This window comes from Bos mutus, chromosome 2 (genome assembly GCF_027580195.1).
Source record: "Bos mutus isolate GX-2022 chromosome 2, NWIPB_WYAK_1.1, whole genome shotgun sequence".
Classification (NCBI taxonomy): domain Eukaryota; kingdom Metazoa; phylum Chordata; class Mammalia; order Artiodactyla; family Bovidae; genus Bos; species Bos mutus.
In genome coordinates, this window is record NC_091618.1 from 42,281,452 (window position 1) to 42,302,408 (window position 20,957).

The following is a 20,957-nucleotide window of genomic DNA, read 5'->3' on the forward strand; positions in this document are numbered from 1 at the left end:
CTCAGCTGGTAAGGAATCTGCCTGAAATGCAGAAGACCTGGGTTGGGAAGATCCCCTGGAGAAGGGAAAGGCTACCCACTCCTGTATTCTGGCCTGAAGAATTCCATGGACTGTATAGTTCATGGGGTCATAAAGAGTCAAACACGACTGAGTGACTTTCACTTTCATGTTTCATTTTAAGATGGTCATTCGGTCTGCCATTTAAATGATATTGTGAGACATATGGCAAGGAAAACAAATTTCTATGGCATAGCCCCTATCTGTACTTACTACTATCCATCACTTTTGTTTAGATTCTCCTTCCTTTTGTTACTCCCTGCTTTCATATACTGCTACTGTTTCCATCCACTACTCCTTTTTCACCTAGATTACTCCTCCTTGGATGAAAGGAAGGAGCCAAAGATGAGGGAGAAAATGAAGATGGAAGAGAAAGCTATTCATTGATTGGAGAAGACCTTGGAAGAAATGAATTCAGCATACAAGTGACTGATTAGCTTTGGAGAGGGAATGATGCATCTCTTCCAACATCCACCTCTTTACCCTCTTACTCTTGTTATTTCTTTCTCTAGATCCACAAAGTATTATTCTTACAGCAGCTCACCAGTAACCCTGGGCCTCACATTAGCTGTAGCTTGCCTTTTGGTAGCATTCTCTACCTAGTCTGCAGAATCTTAAATGTTCACAATTTCAAAACAAGCTCTAATGGCTGATATCCCTGGAAATAAATTGACTACTCTAATAAGTACCTGCATGTAGAAATAAATATTTTATGAAAAATTATTTGTTAGCACTTGAGAAGTGAATACAAGGTAAAGCAATAAATGGACCATTTCAAGCTGTCCTTTCTTTTAGGCACTGCTGTACACATTTCATAGAGTTCCTTAACAAAAAGTATTTTTTTTTTTTTTTTGAGTATGTGTGTGTATTCTGTGTTTCTATTATATGGTACTCTATATGACTTCTATGACTGCAACATATTGAATGCATTTTAACTTATTAAAGGGAATTTACAAGAAAACAACTTTACCCATACCCTCTAACACTCAAGTAACAACTTCATGACCAGATGAAAAGGTGCTTCCTCTTTCTCACACTTCAGAAGCAATGCAGGGATGATTTCTAATTTGCCCCCTCTGCCACAGCCATATGCTCTGAAATGCAAGCTAGAGGGGCAGATGTTTAATCTGGGAAATGATCCAAATTCATGACCTCCTTGGAGCCAAGGGTATTGTGCGTGTGATGTCAGCCCTGGATGCTATATCCAGAAATTCTAACTCATAGAAACAAAGGATTAAATGGCATAGAAAAAGAAAAAGAAAAGTCTACTAATTTATTTATCCATGACAGATAACTAGCCCATTATCTGTTCTACTAAAGCTGGCCAAGCTAGTATTTTCATTCTAGAGAACTAATGGGGTATCTGTAATCCTAGTAGACTCCAACAGCAAAGATAGCTCTTCAGTAATAGATCTGTGAGCTGATGTAATCCACATTCTTACGTCATTCCTTTGCCCAATCTCAGCTCCTATTCTATAGTAACACGAGTCTTGCATAAATGATAAATTGCACAAAAATTCTTTAAAAAAGTATGAGAATTTCTGGACTTCAGAAAGAGAAAAACCAAAGAGCATTTGGTACAAAAAGGAGAACATGTGGAAGGATAGCATTTGCTGGAATGAATAGGGCTGGTTTTGATTTCTTTTAGTACTTAAAGGATTTACCAAACAGCCTTTTCATAAGATACTCTTTGGGTGTGGTTATGACAATGAATTCACTTTGAAGAGTGTTCTAGGAGTTCAGGAAAAAAAAATTTAATTAGCATCTGATCCATGCCCACATAGGTAATGTCAAGTAGCCAGGTAAGACTCTTCTTCCCTACTTGACACACATGATAATCTGATAAAATCTTCTTTGTAAATTCTACTTTATTTCTTCCAATGAATCATTATAATAATAATCTCTAGACAGTGTAATAAACCATTGCTTGTAATTTCAAGCTTCCTTGGTAGCTCAACTGGTAAAGAATCTGCCTGCAATGTGGGAGACCTGGGTTTAATCCCTGGGTTAGGAAGATCCCTGGAGAAGGGGACAGCTACCCACTCCAGTAGTCTAGCCTGGAGAATTCCATGGACTGTATAGTCCATGGGGTCACAGAGTCAGACAGGACTGAGTGACTTTTACTTGTAATTTCAAATATAACCAGAACTTTTTATTACACGGTTTCTTATGAAGTCAATTTTCCATTTCAAACTTTCTCAGCATATTAGGGACAGCATTCTCAACTTTGTTCCTATGTCATGTTGGTTTCCATATATTTCTAAAAAGTATTTTGTCAAAAGTAACCTAGATCCAGAGAGATAAAGCCATATCTGGTGAGCATGTGCTCTAATCTGTATTGAGCCCAGTGGTTTATTTGAACTTAGCCATTTACAAAGGATAACCATTCATTCATTCAGCAATTATTAGACTTGAGATGTCTGTTTCCAGCTATGTATTAATTCTCAAAATCCTGATAATAAAACAGAAATAGATCCTGGATAAATTTTAAAAGAGTATTAATTCAAATGCATTGCTTAGCTAATAGGAAATTAAAGGAAATTCTGAAGCAAAAAAACCCTCAAAAGGTCCTACAATCTTAGTAGAAGGGGGACTAAGAAACCTCAATCCTCAAATACACTTTCCTCAGCAAAGAGAATTCAAGAAAATGTCTCTTAACTCTGACTCTAGAAAGGGAAATAACAATGAAAAAAAATAAAAAAATCATTAACTCTGAGAATTTTCAACCACAGAACTGTCCTCTTGGAGGTATTTAATCAAGCGTATTTTCTCCCAATTAAATAAGCTGTCGGCCAGGAAATTAAACGAAAGTGGTTCAGGTTAGTCATACTCTGCCTGTACCCCAAAGGAAGCAAATCTAAATATTCTATTGAGAAAAGTACATGCAAATCTGCCTCCCCCAAATGTTCACACATTAAATCCAACCAAATATGACATCCCAGAGAAATTATGAAGTCACTGTGGATGGAATCAGCAGAAACATGAAACATGAAATTCTAACACTGGAATTAGAAGGTAGATATGGAGAAATTACTCAGAATGAAATTCAGAATCAAGGAGACAGAAAAGTATGAAAGATGTCAAAGAGACATGACTGAAGAGTGAGACCTAACACACACCTAGTAAGAGGTCTACTGGGGAACAGGAGCATTAACACAATTTCCCAGAGGGAATGGAAAACATTAATATACAACCGTAGGCGACACATCATATATGAAGAAAGATAATATTGAGTTGGTCAAAAAGTTTGTTTGAGTTTTTCCGTAAGATGCGACAGGAAAACTCGAATGAACTTTTTGGCCAACCCAATATAAAGAAACCTACAGCGAGACCTAGACTGTAGTGAAAGTGCATATCAAAGACAAAGAGAATTTAAAATTATTCAGAGAAGAGACTGACCGCTGGTACAGAGAGGCCAAATAGACCAACAGTGGACTTTTCATGGGAAAAGCCAGGTGACAGCAGAAACATCATCTTTGGTGTGCTACCAGCTTAACACTGTACACTCGGCAAAACTAGTTGCCAAGAACAAGATGTTCTCTGATAAACAATATGCAGTATAATCAATAGACCATCATTAGAGGAATGTCTGAAGAATACACTTGAGAGAGGAGGAAAATGACCCCAGAAGGAAGATCTGAGATATAAGAAAGAATGATAAAATAAATTTATTATACATCTGTAAGTTTGAACAAATAATAAATACAGAAAACATTAACATTAGTATATAATCTGTGGGATCAAAAAATAAGAAAAAATGGAACATAGTATAGAAATTAAGAGGGAGCAAGGAGAATGAAAGAGAATGAAAGTAAAGTTCCTTGCGTTGTTTAGAAAAAGGATTAAGTATGAATTAATTTCATATTTTGTTAAGTATATTTGATAAAAGTGAAGTATATAATCTTCAAATTAACATAAGAAAAAAACTGGATTTAAAGACAAAAAGAAATAGGAATTTATCCTAAGAGGATAAGAAGTGGCTTGTGTAGAAAATAGGGTGAAATAAAAGTCGCTCAGTCATGTCCGACTCTCTGTGACCCCATGGACTGTAGCCTGCCGGGTTCCTCTATCCATGGTATTCTTCAGGCAAGAATACTGGAGTAGGTAGCCTCTCCCTTCTCCAGGGGATCTTCCCAATCCAGGAATCAAACCCAGGTCTCCCACATTACAGGCAGATTCTTTACCATCTGAGTCCAAAGGGAAGCCCATAAAATAGGATGATAACCATAAATCTAAATATGTTAGTAATCTCAATACATGTAAATGTGCCAAATTTTCAGTTACAATTCAGACTGTCAGGCCGAACACAGCAACAACAAAAAAATTAAGACACAAACAAAAAACATAAATACAAGAAGAGTTTGAAAGTAAAAATATGCAAAAAAAAAAAAAAGAAAGAAAGAAAGAAAGAAAAGAAAAAGACTCAGCAAATGCTGACTATTGCTCCTGGGCTGGGGCCCAAGGGCTCTCCGTGTCTGGAGCTCATGTTCCATAGGTAGAGGAGACAGACAGTAGGTTAAAGACACATATACACAGAGGAAGTGACAGAAACTGACTTATTTTGTCTGCTTTAAATGGGGTGGTCAGGTAAGGTATTTTTGAAAAAAGAATACTTGACCTAAGAACTGAATCAGAAGGAATCAGCCACATGAAGGTTTGGGAGATCATTCTGAACAGAGGGAAGGTATGTGCAAAGGGCTCCCAAAGAGAAAAAGTAGTGGGGGCAAATTCAGCAAGGTAGGCAGGAAGATGAGGCCGGGCCTTGGGGGGTCACAGTAAGAAATGAAGATCATTTTCTGTGAATGATGGGAAGCCATGAGAGGGTTTTGACCATTTGAGGACATTATTTGATTCATGTTTTCCAGACGTCTCTCTGGGTTTTGTGGGGAAAATGGAAACTGTAGAGAGTCGAGAAGTTCAGAGGTTACTCAAGGCATGATGTGATGGAGGCTTGGGCAAGGATGGGAGAGGAAAGCTCTGGGTTGTATTTCCATGAGACCAGCCTGATTTCCTGCTGGATTTATGGGATAGGTAAAGAAAGGTGACCCATGAAGGCTGATTCTGCATTTGTAAAACTGTCCATGCTCACAAAGAACGGTGTCATTGTATCTGTTATGCTTCCTTCTAGATGAAGATGGTCTCTAACAGAATGTACATCAAAATGTAACCCAAGTTAAACTTGATGGAGACAGTTCATAGTAAGAAATAGCTAACAATTTGGACAATTCTTTGCTAAAGGAGCTGACAGAGGATGACAAAAGATGAGATTATTGGATGGCATCACCGATTCAATGGAAATGAGTTTGAGCAAGCTCCAGGAGTTGATTAATGACTGAGAAGCCAGGCATGCTGCAGTCCATGGGGTTGCAGAGTTGGACATGATGCTAAAGCTGAAACTCCAGTACTTTGGCCACCTCATGCAAAGAGTTGACTCATTGGAAAAGACTCTGATGCTGGGAGGGATTGGGGGCAGGAAGAGAAGGGGACGACAGAGGATGAGATGGCTGGATGGCATGACTGACTCAATGGACGTGAGTCTGAGTGAACTCCGGGAGTTGGTGATGGACAGGGAGGCCTGGCGTGCTGCGATTCATGGGGTCGCAAAGAGTAGGACACGACTGAACGACTGAACTGAACTGAACTGAGCGACTGAACTGAACTGAAAGGGCCTTCAACCAGAATTGAAGGCATTGGTCCATGGACAGGAAATGGGGACCAGATTGTGAGTATTACAAAGCCCAAAACCTCAGAGTGGAGGCACATATCTCAAACTATCAAACTAAGATTTTCTGAGCTTTGCAAAAAATAACAATGATGATGATTCTGTACATGCTGATGGAAACTTCCAAAGTTCATCACTGTCTTCCAAACTTCGGCAATCTCTGTCACTCGAATTCAGGATATTTTGCCATTTTCACATATCAGTTTATACGAAATTTCCGTACTCAGTTCAGTCACTCAGTCACGTCCGACTCTTTGGGACCCCATAACTGCAGCATGCCAGGCCTCCCTGTCCATCACCAACTCCCAGAGTTCACCCAAACCCATGTCCATTGTGTCAGTGATGCCATCCAACCATCTCATCCTCTGTCATCCCCTTCTCCTCCTGCCCTCAGTCTTTCCAGCATCAGGGTCTTTTCAAATGAGTCAGCTCTCTGCATCAGGTGGCCAAAGTATTGGCGTTTCAGCTTCAGCATCAGTCCCTCCAATGAACACCCAGGACTAATCTCTTTTAGGATGGACTGGTTGGATCTCCTTGCAGTCCAAGGGACTCTCAAGAGTCTTCTCCAACACCACAGTTCAAAAGCATCAATTCTTCGGCACTCAGCTTTATTTATAGTCCAACTCTCACATCCATACATGACCACTGGAAAAAGCATAGCCTTGACTAGACGGACCTTTGTTGACAAAGTAATGTCTCTGCTTTTGAATATGCTGTCTACTGGTCATAACTTTCCTTCCAAGGAGTAAGCGTCTTTTAATTTCATGGCTGCAATCACCATCTGCTGTGATTGTGGAGCCCAAAGAAATAAAGTCAGCCACTGTTTCCACTGTTTCCCCATCTATTTGCCATGAAATGATGGGACCAGATGCCATGATCTTCATTTTCTGAATGTTGAGCTTTAAGCCAAATTTTTCACTCTCCTCTTTCACTTTCATCAAGAGGCTCTTTAGTTCTTCTTCACTTTCTGCCATTAAGGGTGGTGTCATTTGCATATCTGAGGTTATTGATATTCCTTCTGGCAATCTTGATTCCAGCTTGTGCTTCCTCCAGCCTGCTGTTTCTCATGATGTACTTTGCATATAAGTTAAATAAACAGGGTAACAATATACAGCCTTGACGTACTCTTTTCCTATTTGGAACCAGTCTGTTGTTCCATGTCCAGTTCTAACTGTTGCTTCCTGACCTGTATACAGGTTTCTCAAGAGGCAGGTCAGATGGTTGGTATTCCTATCTCTTTCAGAATTTTCCACAGTTTATTGTGACCCATACATTCAAAGGCTTTGGCATAGTCAATATTCTTTAAAATCTCATTTATTAATACCCATTAATATAGATGCACACTTTATTTTTTTTTAATTTTATTTTATTTTTAAACTTTACAATATTGTGTTAGTTTTGCCAAATATTGAAATGAATCTGCCACAGGTATACATGTGTTCCCCATCCTGAACCCTCCTCTCTCCTCCCTCCCCATACCATTCCTCTGGGTCGTCCCAGTGCCCCAGCCCCAAGCATCCAGTATCGTGCATCAAACCTGGACTGGCGACTCGTTTCATACATGATATTATACATGCTTCACACTTTAAAAAAACAAAAAGTGTTTGTTCATATACATCACTTGAAATATTTCATGAACCACTAGCTCAGTAATCCAAACCAATAGTAACATTTTCTCTGAGGTCTGTTAGAATAATAACTTCACTCCAGTATTCTTGGGCTTCCCTGGTGGCTCAGACGGTAAAGAATCCACTTGCAATGTGGGAGACCTTGGTTCAATCCCTGGGTTGGGAAGATCCCCTGGAGGCGGGCATGCCAAGCCACTCCAGTATTCTCGCCAGGAGAATCCCCATGAACAGAGGAGCCTGGTAGGCTGCCGTCCACTGGGTCGCAAAGAGTCGGACACAACTGAGCAACTAAGCACAGCACAGTACAACAAGACGCCTTCGTAACCAATTTGACACCAACATTTTTAATTCCTCTAACAAATTCCTGATGGTCATATCATGATATTTTAGAGAACTATCTGCCTTTTTCCTTCCCTCTTTGCAGTTGTAGTTTTCCTGGTTGAAAAGGCAGGCACATTTTAAAAATCGGATTGGTTAATAAAAGGGTTTTTATTCAAATGGTAACTCTGAACAGCTTTGTTCTAATGGGGTGGAATATGTAACTTGTTTTCTGTAGGTGTGTGGTTTCTAATTATCCATAGAGTGAGAATGAATTTGCATTTGCTTATTTTAGCTAGAAGGAGTAATCTAGGTTGCTTTTTCTTTTTAATTTTTACATATTCATCATGAGCCCTCTTAATAATTCAGCTTTTATTGGACACAGTTGGGCAACATGAATCTCTAAAAAAAAAGAAAAAGAAACTTTTGTACCTAGCATGAAGTGGATGCCTTACTGAATCAATTTCAAAGACTAAGTTCCTGCCTTCTAGGATATCAAAAATTGACAGGGGAGTTTAACATACCCTAAATATGTTTTTCATTGGCACATTTTCCAGCAACCCATAAATGAGGTATCTCATGGTTAAGTCTCTCTCTATTCCCTTCCTCCTGAAATACTTTTGGCTCCCAAATAGTTCCCAGTGTGATTGTGGGATTCAGCCCTCTCATTTCCTTCCCAGAAACTATCCCTTTTCCTGTGGTTCTTCTGTGCATATTCTGTGCCAGTCCCCATGCTAAATCACCTCATTTATGCAATGTTTCAATGATTAGATTCAGCATGTAAAATTGTAGAATGTAGATAACAGAGTCCTCCCACCTATATGAGGAAAAGGTAGGACTTGGGATCCTTGATGGTCTAAGGAAGTCACGACTATTGATCAAAGGAGATTGAGAAGCAGCCTGTGGAATTCCTCGGGGACTAACTGGCTCTGGAGCAGAAGTGTGAGCTAGAGCAGGAAAGGGTGAGAGAAATTCAAAAGTATAAAGACAGAGCCCAAAGACATCTGAAGTTAAACAAAGCTAGATACCAGAGGAGACCCCAGTGTGAAGAAGCTTGGGAGGGCTGCTCAGGGAAGTAGGCCTTCAGGGAGTTCCACTGGGGCTTAGAGACATGAAAGAACAAGATCTGATCAGATGGCATGGTGAGCAGCTCTGTGAATTGGGAACAAGTGTGATGAGGCTGATAGGGTGGAATGGAGGGTGATGGTGGCATGAGACAGGCTGCAAGGGAAGCTCAAGACAAGGAGTAGAGGACACGCTATGATTTGTTAACAGTATTGAAATGTATCCTTGCTGATAGAGCCTAAATACAGGAGCATATGAATGTTTTTTAAGTAGGCAAAAACTTTCTTGAAATATACATGTCTTTTAATGCTTCCCTCTCCCAACCCAGTATTCATTTATGAAATTCATATGTGTGTATACAGACACACCTTATCTAAATACCAACATTATCAAAGCCAATATATTCTAAATGTTTTTCACCATTACTCTGCAATGTCATATCTCTGTGCACGCAAGCCCAGTTGTGTCTGACTCGTTCAACCCCATGGACTGGAGCCCACCAGCATCCTCTGTTCATGGGATTTCCCAGGCAAGAAAAATGGAGTGGGTTGCCATTTCCTCCTCCAGGGGATCTTCTTGACCCAGGGATTGAACCCATGTCTCCTGCATTGCAGGTGGATTTTTTACCACTCATCAAACATTAAAAAAAAAATTAGGCTTTGAGATATTTTATGTTATTCAACACAGATAGGGTACCTGTTATGTAAGGGCTGATTTTCAGATGTCTCAGGTTGGATTTTAAATTTGTCCTTTCAATATCATATGTTGGCTAATTTTTTATCTGGGAAAATTTCAGAATTAAAAGCATTGCCAGAACTACTAAAGATCTATTCACTTGACACTGGCACCTAGATTACCCATAAAAGTTTAAAATAAAAGGCCTTACAAACAGGGAGCTGTAACCCCTCTCGGTCATTGGAATCAGAATGTCTCTGTTTTCTCTCTCCACACAGATTTACGTGTAACATAACCTTCCTTAGAAGAGTGGTGTTAAATTCTGGGTCTCAGTGTAAACCTTTCTGAAATAATTATAAAGAAACAGAAAAGCTTTGTAGCCCCTGCCAAACCTACTCTGGATAAAGGATTGTCAACATTTAGTTATAGTGTCCAATAGTGTTATTGAAATAGTTTCACTGCAAAAAGTTTACTTAAAACATCCTAAAACTAAATACAAAGGAAAGAGAACAGAGTTGGGGCTCTTAACATAAATGTAACTTAACATTTATAGTTCTAATGTTTTCAAGAATGTGATTTGTTTTTACCCATAACACATCCAAGTCCATACAGTAAGAGTCTGACTGATGATGGCATTCCTGTGTAATTTTTAAGTCACTTGTTTCCTGTGGCTCCTACTGTTGTTCCTCTCCAGTTGCAGAATAAGTACAAAGTCACTTACTCCTTGGAAGGAAAGTTATGACCAACCTACATAGCATATTCAAAAGTAGAGACATTACTTTGCCAACAAAGGTCCGTCTAGTCAAGGCTATGGTTTTTCCAGTAGTCATATATGGATGTGAGAGTTGGACTCTGAAGAAGGCTGAGCGCCGAAGAATTGATGCTTTTGAACTGTGGTGTTGGAGAAGACTCTTGAGAGTCCCTTGGACTGCAAGGAGATCCAACCAGTCCATCCTAAAGGAGATCAGTCCTGGGTGTTTTTTGGAAGGACTGATGCTAAAGCTGAAACTCCAGTACTTTGGCCACCTCATGCGAAGAGTTGACTCATTGGAAAAGACTCTGATGCTGGGAGGGGTTGGGGGCAGGAGGAGAAGGGGATGACAGAGGATGAGATGGCTGGATGGCATCACCGACTCAATGGACATGAGTTTGAGTGAACTCCGGGAGTTGGTGATGGACAGGAAGGCCTGGCGTGCTGCAATTCATGGGGTTGCAAAGAGTCGGACACGACTGAGCGACTGAACTGAACTGGGTACAGATAGCTCAGCCTACAGTAAAGTTCTGATGTTAAACATTTAACTTATGTTTATCAACCATTTGATATTACATGTCATCATTTAATACTATTTTTTACTGCAGATGCTCACTCTGGCATTTAGAAACCCTATTAGAATTCTCAGTTCCAAACCACTGTTTTCCAAATATACAAGATCCATATCCCCATGGAAGCTGAAGCTTGAGAGTTCAGTCACATTAGAAGAACTTGGCATACATAGAATAGGCTCTTTTTCTAAAATAATTTTTAATTTGTTCAAAAAGTTAAAACTTAAACAATAGATTTTATAAATCAATGAACACTTAAACATAGTAAATTTTATCTGCATAGATAAACTGCCTTTAGTTTAGATAAATTATAAGAAAAACAGGATAATAAAGATTTTCACTGCTGAGAATTTCATAATGTAAATATCAATATATAAAGGCATAGGGGAAAAAATATGTACCAACTACACCATATTAACGAATGCCTACTGGAGCTCAGAATAGAATAATTTGTCTTGTATATTCATATTTAGGGGGAAATAACTAGAACACTATAATACAAATATAAAGTATAATGAATAGCAACTATAAACAGATACAAATTGTGTGCAAAGTCTGCCATAAACTGAAAAAAATACAGATTTTTGTATACAGAAGCTTATCATTCTGGTAGGTTTCAGTGAGAGAAAAGGAAAAGGAGAAAAGACTAGTGCTGTGCTAAATTATTCTATCTTTCTGTTATCCTTGCGGGTTGGGGGAAATTTTGAGGATTTTAATGATAGTTCAGGTTATTAAATCAGGCAAAACTGGTATCAGTGACATCTGAATTCACAAAGCAAGAGTTTGTGGAAGAGAAGTCAATAGGTCTGACTACTTGGGGCTTTGGTGGGCAGTGATTTTCCCTAAGTAACACTCTTTAAAATAAGTTGGTTGTACTAGACATATATAATGATCCACTTAGTCCTATCTTTCTATAATTTCACCATAAATAAAGAATTGAGAATATAACTGCAAAAGGTAAGAACATTTTAGTTCAGGGAAAAATCGCAGCTGTTTTGCAAATCAACTCTTGAATGCAGTATGTGCATGCATATGTATAAATATATTGTTATACAGTTTCCCATCCAATTTTGTTTCAGTGACTTAAACACATCCCAACACGGGCTACCTATTATTTATAGTGTTTCTTATATTCTTGGCCAGCCTATTGAACAGTTCTATAACGCAACTGTGTACAGACTTTGACATCACCAAGGAAATTGAGCCCATTAACATCTTTAATTCTTTACCCCTCTACCTACACATTTATCTATAACACATGTATCCTTGCTACTTTCCCCATGATCTTGGCTCATCTTCTTCAAAGCCAACTGCTATAAAACTACACTCATTCTTATCCCTTTAATAATTTTCTCTTTCTTTATTCTCTTACAAATATCTCTTCTCAGTCCACAAACTTGGTCCAGTGTTTCTCATTAATGACATGAAATGGAACAACAATGACAATTTCTTCTCTAGATACACCTGTCTCTTTTCTGTTAATATTAAACTTCTAGAAAGATCAGCTATGCTTATTTCTACCTCCCATTTCTCCTCACTTCATTTTGATCTGGCTATCCGTCTCCTATCCAGCAGAAGTGATTACCCATGGCCATTTCTCAGTCTCCAAACCTAGTAAAATGTAAGCATCTTCTCAAAACTTATAACCTTGGGACCGTTTCTTCTTGGAAAATCTTTATCTCCTCATCCTTCAAGATAAGATCTCTCTACAAGAAATACTACATCCAGGCTACCAATGAGTCTAAATTGGCTCCAGACTTTTTTTTCTGTTTACCAAAGAGTGAAAACTGATTCTCTGGCAAATGCAGAGAGCCATCTAAATAAACCAGGTACATCACTCCTGCCATCTTTAGTCACTTTCCAAGGTGTGAGCTTTTTGGTCATCTATTTCCTCCCTGTGCTGTCACCTTACACCACTCTGTTCATCTGTGACTCACCTTCCAACTCTCTCCTCCATCCCAAACTCCTTCATCTTGTCTTCTTGAGTCTCCACTATCCTTCCATGGTTGACAAAATGCTGTTCGCTTCTAACCTCTTCTCTGAAAATTCCCCTGCCTTTTGTTGTTCAGTTGCTAAGTTGTGTCCAACTCTTTGTGACCCCATGGATGGCAGCACACCAGGCTTCCCTATCCTTTACCATCTCCTGGAGTTTGCTCAAACACAAGTCCATTGAGTCAGTGATACCATACAACCATCTCATCCTCTGCCACCCTCTTCTCCTCCTGCCCTTAATCTTTCCCAACATCAGGATCTTTTCCAATAAGTCCGATCTTCGCATCAGGTTGTCAAAGTACTGGAGCTTCAGCTTCAGCATTCAGTCCTTTCAATGAATATTCAGCATTGATCTCCTTTAGGATTAACTGGTTTGATCTCCTTGCAGTCCAACAGATTCTCAAAAGTCTTTTCTAGCACCACAATTCAAAAGCATTAATTCTTCAGCATTCAGCCTTCTTTATGGTCCAACTCTCACATCTGTACATGACTACTGGAAAAACCACAGCTTTGACTATATGGACCTTTGTAGGTAAAGTGATGTCTGCTTTTTAATATGCTGTCTATGTTTGTCATAACCTTTCTTCCAAGGAGCGAATGTTTTTTAATTTCATGGCTGCAATTACTGTCTGCAGTGATTTTTGTCACCTATACATTGACACTTACCAAGAGCATTATCGACTGAACAACAAAGGCATCTGCCATCTGCCTTTACGGAGAATGAATCCCTTGCTGCTATAGCTGTTGACCTTCAACAATTCCTGAGGGAGTTCAGGGTGGACTGAGACACTCTGTGCTCCAGGGAATCTGGTGGGACAGGTCTTTAGATAGTTGGATGTTTTTAGGAACAGATTTTATGATCTCAATCCTTGCGTCTCCTCATATTTTGAGAAGCACTAAATCCTTTCATGGTAACAGCAGATCCTCATGACCAACAGAAAACTTTTGTAAAATGAGAGCTTCATGGCCCTGAACTCCCCCTTCACCAAAACCTTATATATTGACTTTCCCCCACTGCCATTTTGGGACAGTCTCTCAGAGCTATCTGAGATGCTGCCTCCCAGGCTGTAGTCCTCATTTTGCCCCAGATAAAACTTAACTAGCAACTCTCAAGTTGTACATCTTTTTTTATGGTAGACATTTTGGAGCCAAAGAAAAAATCTGTACTGTTTCCACTTTTTCTCCAAGGGAATACCCCCAATTTTAGCCTTCACTGACATCTAGCTTTCCACTAAGAATTCTGCTTCTCCTGCAGGCCTTATTTGCAACTGTTCTTTCTTACCCATATTATACAAGTCAGGGCTGGGAAGAGACTCAGCTGTCTCCTTATTTCTTGTTTATATTTTCAGGTACATTTTCCCTCTCCTAAGTCACTTCAGTAGTGTCTGACTCTGTGCGACCTCATAGATGGCAGCCTGCCAGGCTCCCCCATCCCTGGGATTCTCCAGGCAAGAACACTGGAGTGGGTTGCCATTTCCTTCTCCAATGCAGGAAAGTGAAAAGTGAAAGTGAAGTCACTCAGTCGTGTCCGACTCTTAGCAACCCCATAGACTGTTGCCTACCAGGCTCCTCCATCCATGGGATTTTCCAGGCAAGAGTACTGGAGTGGGGTGCCGTTGCCTTCTTCAAGCACTGGAGTGGGGTGCCATTGCATTTTCCCTCTACCCTTATATAATATCCTGTCTCCTTGGGAGCCCATGCATCCTGCTTTGTTTCCCTCTACTCCACTTATCATTCTCTCCATCACCTTCACTCTCTCATCATTAATACATGAACACTGGCACAGAGCCTATGGGTTCCCTCTGTGTCTACTCTATTTACATCTTATCACTGTTATCAAAAGTACTTCCTCAGGAAACCACTGGTCCAAGGAGGATGAGAGACAGAGGAAGTAAACCTGGACCTGAACTACAGACTGGAGCCAAACCCAGTCAAACACTTTGAGATCTATAACTCCTAATCCACCTGATGATACATGACAAAGAAATAAATGTTTACTGTTGGTTTTATGGGCTTCCCTGGTAGCTTAGCTGGTAAAGAATCTGCCTGCAATGCAGGAGACCTGGGTTTGATTCCTGGGTTGGGAAGATCCCCTGGAGAAGGGATAGGCTACTCACTCCAGTATTCTTGGGCTTCCCTTGTGGCTTAGCTGCTATTACATAGCATGGTTGTAGCAACAGCTGACTGACACATTGAGAATCTCATTGGACCCTCTTTCTCAGTTTGATTAAAAACAAAACAAACACCAAAAACAAACAAACAAAAACCAATCAGAATTCTAGGTTTTATTCTCTAAATATTTCTTACTTTTCTTTCCTCCATTTAATCACTTAACTTCATACCCACATCACCTCTTATCTGGACTACTGCAATGGTCTCCTAACTATTCTTGCCTCTCTCCTTTTTTAAAATCCTTTCAAGTCCCCACAACCAACAGAGTGATATCATTATACTATAAAACTGACCACTCTGCTCCTTTAATCTGTTTAGATTCTCTGAGTCTGCAGGATTAAACTCACTTTCTTCCATTTGGTAGGAGTTCCCTGTGATCTAATCTCTGCCGGCTTCTTTACCTCCTAGCTTGTCCCTCTCCCCTCTGCACTCCTGCCATACAAACTGCTTACAGTTTCTTGAACGCACCATGATGTTTCAGGTTTTCATAACCTTCCATGAGCCTGAAATGTGTTAGTTCACTGACTTTTTCTATTCGCCAACCTTCTATTTATCTTTCAGATCTTACTATGGAAGCAGTTCTTTTCTGATACATGTCACTTTGTATCTCCAGCACACAACAGAATACCTGTTACAGAGTGGGTGTTTAAAAAACATGAGTGGAACAGAAATAATTTTGAAATGTGATTTGTAAAAAAAAAAATGTAATCTCTATTTACTCATGAAATAAAGAAATGCACACACATACACCATATTCAAATGGTAAATAATCTTATCTTATGATATATTTCTTTCTAATTTGTTTTGATTCATTGAATTTTAGAGATAAACCACTAACAGTTTGCAATATAGGAGATACAGGGTTGCTCCATAATCAAGTTTCCATAGAAAAAAAACCCTAGATGTTATCATTAATTTCCTTAATGATAACATCCTATATCCCATGGAAATGCAAACCAAAGCTGACACAGGTAGGAAATATATACATTTCTTGTGTCTAAAGCTATAGTTATCTGATATAACACGTGACAAAAGCTTAGAAATAAATATCCCAAATAACCATGCAATATTACCTCAACCAACTGATGAGGAAAGAAAGATAGTTCAAGTCCACTCCCCACTTATTCCAAGATATTATTTCCTCATCAACAATAGCAATGAAAAGTAATAAAAAGCAGTAACTCAATTAGAAGAATCAAACATGAAAAATGACCATGGTTGGTGTTCCAAATTTTAAATGCATATTTTAACTTAGATATTCAATAAAAGTATGAAATACTAAGACTCAACATAATTTATGGAACATCATTTAATAGCCCACTACTCATATTAAAGTGACTATCCAGTCATTTTATGTTTTATCTGTTCTTTCACAAAGATCCAGCAATTTCTTTAGCTATATTCGAACATTCTAGATTTGAAGTTTACACATAATGCATTTAAAGCAGAAGGTATGATCTATCAAGCTAGCAACTTGCATATTAAGCTCTCAGCCTTTGCTATAGGATATATCACATACACATTTGCTATAAATTATGCATAATGTATGTACATCACATGCATATTTTCTCTCACACATCTCTTCACTTGGCCCACACATTCACATGTACACATGCATGCAGAAAAAAGAATGCACAAATTATCAAGATTAGATACTCTTCTGCTCAATTAATTGCCTTAGAGAAGTTATACCTGTTGTGTTCCTAGTTCAGCTAGTTGATGTTACAAAAGGTAAAGTAAGGATTTATAGGTATTTTGACATGTGTGTCATGCCTTCCAACTAGACTGTGTCTTACTCCTGTATTCTTCTCAGTTCTTGAGATGGTGAGGTATTAGGCATAAGCTGGTGGCAAATAAAATGGCCAATGCATGGCATCTGCCACACCATATCTGGATTTATATCTTAACCCCAAGAGTTACCAACCGCAAGAACAAGGACTTGTGTCTTGAGCTTCAGCTTCTCAACAGCAGTGTGTGTACCCACTGTCCTTAGTGGTTGCAAGGCATCTCATCTGGAAACATTCCCCCTAGATTGCTGATGAATCTTGCTCATTAATTGATAAACTCAGCTCAGGAAAGGTCTGCACTAGCTGCCAAACATTACTTTTACAGACTTGCCTGTTTTACAGCTGTATAGACAGGTGTTTGAGACTATAAGAAATTAAAATAGAAACAGGAAAGCTTTTTAGTCCATTTTGCTAATTAATATGTCAGAGCTCATAAAGAAGGACTCATCGGCTTTCTTCAGCACTGCATCATCTTAAAGAGCTGGGTCAGCAAGGATCTCTGCAGACAGTCAATACATATTAAAACCGTTCTAAGCAGTAAATCAAAACAAAATAATATGAAGGCACAGTTTAAAAAAAGTAAAATTTATAAGCCCTTTCTGTCTGAATGCTGAGGAGCACTAAACTATTGGTTTCAGTGTCAGTTCAGTAAATTGGGCAAAAGAAAAGGATTCCTTCTCAGACATACTGTCTGAGTCTGTGTATAGCAAAAATCAAAGCACAATTTTTTTAAAAGCTATAACAAATTTGATGTCATTTTCTCTGGATTCTAATGTTCCTTCTGAATGTTTGTCATTTAAAAAAATGGTTTTATTTTTTAAAATATACATTTTGCTGAAGTTTATCCCTTTCCGCATTGCTAGGACTTGAGTTTTGTCAGAATTAAATCAGTGAGACAGTTAAGGGAAAAGGTGAAAGACAGCTTTTTGGTTTTCTAAGACTCTCTAAAACTTATGACTTTTTTCTTAAGGGAACCAAACAAAAAGTATTTTGTTCCTAACTTCTCTGAGTAAGTCTCGCCATCCCATAAGTATTAATGCCTCTCATATGTGGAGGAGGATCTAATAAGATTATAAACAGGAGTACCAGCCTGGCATTTTACTTGCCAAGGTGTGAGATGCCATGCACTGCCAGGGGAAAGCCCCTGAGGCAGATGATTAGAGAGGTCTCAAGAATACTGGATTGATTCCAGAAGAGGTGAGGGAATACTATATTTTGGGCCAAAAATTTTAGAAAGATTTATCTTATCTAAGACTTTGATTTGATCTGAGCTCTGAGGGATCAACCATTTAAAGAATAAGCCAAGGAAAGGGTGCCAAAAACACTGTCACAAACTTGGGAGGTACCCAAGCCAGGCCAACAGATGGAACTTGGCATGAAACGGCTCTCTACCCACTAAGTAGCTGACTCAGAAGAAATTTTAACTCAGATGAATTTATTAAAATGTTGAATATCATCCCAAATAAGAGGATAGATGATAGATTTAGGTCAGCACATACAATTTAATTTAACTTCCTGATGGTCTTGGACAGTATGAAAGCTGTCCACATTTTTATAATTAAAAAGAGACAGGGAGAGATATTCTTTCTTCTTAGTAAAAGAGACACTACTTTGTCACCCGAAAATTCTGGAGGAAGGATTAGGGGAAGGGAAAGATGAAAGGAAAAGAAGCTGACATTGGCAAGATAAGTGTAAATGATTAGGCAACATTGTACATTACAATCCAAACTGGCAACTTGCTTAGTAGTATAGACTGTAGCAGATGGAGAATACAGCTCTGTATTAGGGGAATGTTAAAAATGACAGAAAGAAGTTGCCAGAATCAAAAGGACCCTTAATTCTCTTTCACTGTTGTTAAACTGCTGCTACCACCAGGGCCTCATGGAAAATGTTCTACCCAAGTGCAGCCAATGAAGAGAGCTGCCCTTTACAGGAGGGATGAATTCTTGAGGATTACTATAATTTAAGACTTTAGTAGCAACTTTTTCTTTAAGGCTGCTTTTTGTTCTCTCAGTACTGTCTCGAATGTTTTATAGAGTGCTCTCATTTAATGGAACTCTACAGCACACAATTTTAGGTGATTGGTTAGCTCTCTTTATTGTGTTTAATTGTATGCCACTTTTGATTCAAAATTATCAAGTTTCTGGTTGTTTTCAGCATTTTCCCTGGTTCCACAGAGAGCCAATGAAAGAATTGATGATGTTGTGATAGGATAAAAAAGTACTTAAACTATAAGAATAGTGAATATTGTAATAATAGCTCATCAGTAATGAAAATCTTCTTTAAAACAGTGCTTCATGGGATATGAAGATCATTAGTAATATTTCTATTACCAGCTAAAATAAAGCTGCCATGTGAAGCTCATAATTAATCTGACTGAGAGTTTTAAAATTATGCCATTTTTGCCATTTTCTTTCAATTTGGAAGATTATTTCATGTTTAGAGTACTTCTTTACTAATATCTTTATTTCATACTACATGGAGAAGGCAGTGGCACCCCACTCCAGTACTCTTGCCTGGAGAATCCCACGGATGGAGGAGCCTGGTGGGCTGCAGTCCATGTGGTCGCTAGGAGTCAGAGACAACTGAGCGACTTCACTTTCACTTTTCACTTTCACGCATTGGAGAAGGAAATGGCAACCCACTCCAGTGTTCTTGCCTGGAGAATCCCCGGGACAGGGGAGCCTGGTGGGGTGCCGTCTCTGGGGTCACACAGAGTTGGACACGACTGAAGTGACTTAGCAGTAGCAGCAGCAGCAGCATACTACATAAAAATATACCATTAAATTTACTTAAAATACTACAGCAATATACTCAGATAATGTTTGCATTTAAAAATAGTGACAATAATTTTTAGTTACTAGCTAACAGTAATTTGTTTGGAAACAAAGTAAGATTAGAATAACATTTGATTCCCTGGAAAAAGGCAGAACATTTATTAATCAGTTGTTTTCAAAACTCAAGTTGATAAACATTCTTTAAAAAATGCTTCCTCTACTTACACTGAAGTGCATCTCAGTTCACAGAAGAGTTTATATCTTCAAGTATTAATATGTGTAAGAGAACTAAGGACAAGTAGTTGTTGTCTAGTTGCTAAGTTTTATCTGACTCTCTGCAACCCCATGGACTGTTGCCTGCCAGGCTCCTCTGTCCATGGGAATTCCCAGGCAAGAATACTGGAGTGGGTTGCCATTTCCTTCTTCAGGGATTCTTCCCAACCCAGGGATTGAACCTGCATCTCCTGCATTGGCAGACGGATTCTTTATCACTGAGCCACCAGAGAAGCCCAAGGACAAGTAGTAACAGGCATTTAAGATGAACAAAATGTAGACTATCCTTGGGAGTTCCTTGGTCATGGGAACTTCCTTCTCAGACTCCTAAAAATATTTCCCGTGGTAGAGAGTTTAATGGACGAAGATGATGGGAACAAGCAGCATGTGGCAATTTATCACTCCTACAGAAATCTTTTCTTTCACAGTGATCTAACCTCTTAGGCTCTTTATTAGAAGGGGCAGAAAAGAAAACATCTAACAGTTGCAAACTAGCCCTTTCCTGCTGTTATCACTAGTGAATTTAGAGAAAGAAGAAAAGGGAAAAAAAAATCATAATCTTGCCCTGGAACATGATGGAAGTAATGAGGCATCAAGGCCACTTACTGCTGAGAACATAATTGGCCCATAAACACAGGAGATACTTGGTGATGGGAACAACTTCTTTGTTTCAAAAATGAAGGGATGCCAACACATCATAACCCTCCTGTTGTTTAGAGCGGTATTTCTAAGAGTAAAATGGATACTATCCCCACAAATAATGCACCCTGTACTTACTAGCTTAAAGTGTTTTCAAATAATGTGAATAAATGATGCTGAAGGAAGTGCAAAGGAATAGAAGGTAGGTCACTTGGCAATGAAAGGAAAGCTTGGATTTTAGACCTGACGGTATCACACACAAAATACAGAAAGAGCCTGAAGACCCTCAGAGATCCTTATGGACTTGCTAGGGCACCCCCAAGGAGCTCATACATAAATCATCTCAGGCCCAATCCCATTTGATGACAGGTAGAAAGATGATTCCTTTTTGAGAAGGAAGAAATGGCCACGTTTTCCTTATTTTGGAACATCTTTGTCCTGCTACTTTAATCATTGCAGAAAAAAAATTCAAACTTTCTTGGGTTTTCTTTGTAATTTTTTGTGACTGCAAGTGTTCAGCTGGTGTACA

At 38.9% G+C, this 20,957-nt stretch overlaps 1 protein-coding gene across 1 annotated transcript in view; it reads right to left on the reverse strand.

Annotated features, from left to right (window-relative positions):
* Positions 1–20,957, reverse strand: part of PARD3B (par-3 family cell polarity regulator beta) — a 1,148,960-nt gene that overhangs the window by 378,582 nt on the left and 749,421 nt on the right. The gene's annotated exons all lie outside the window — the stretch shown is intronic.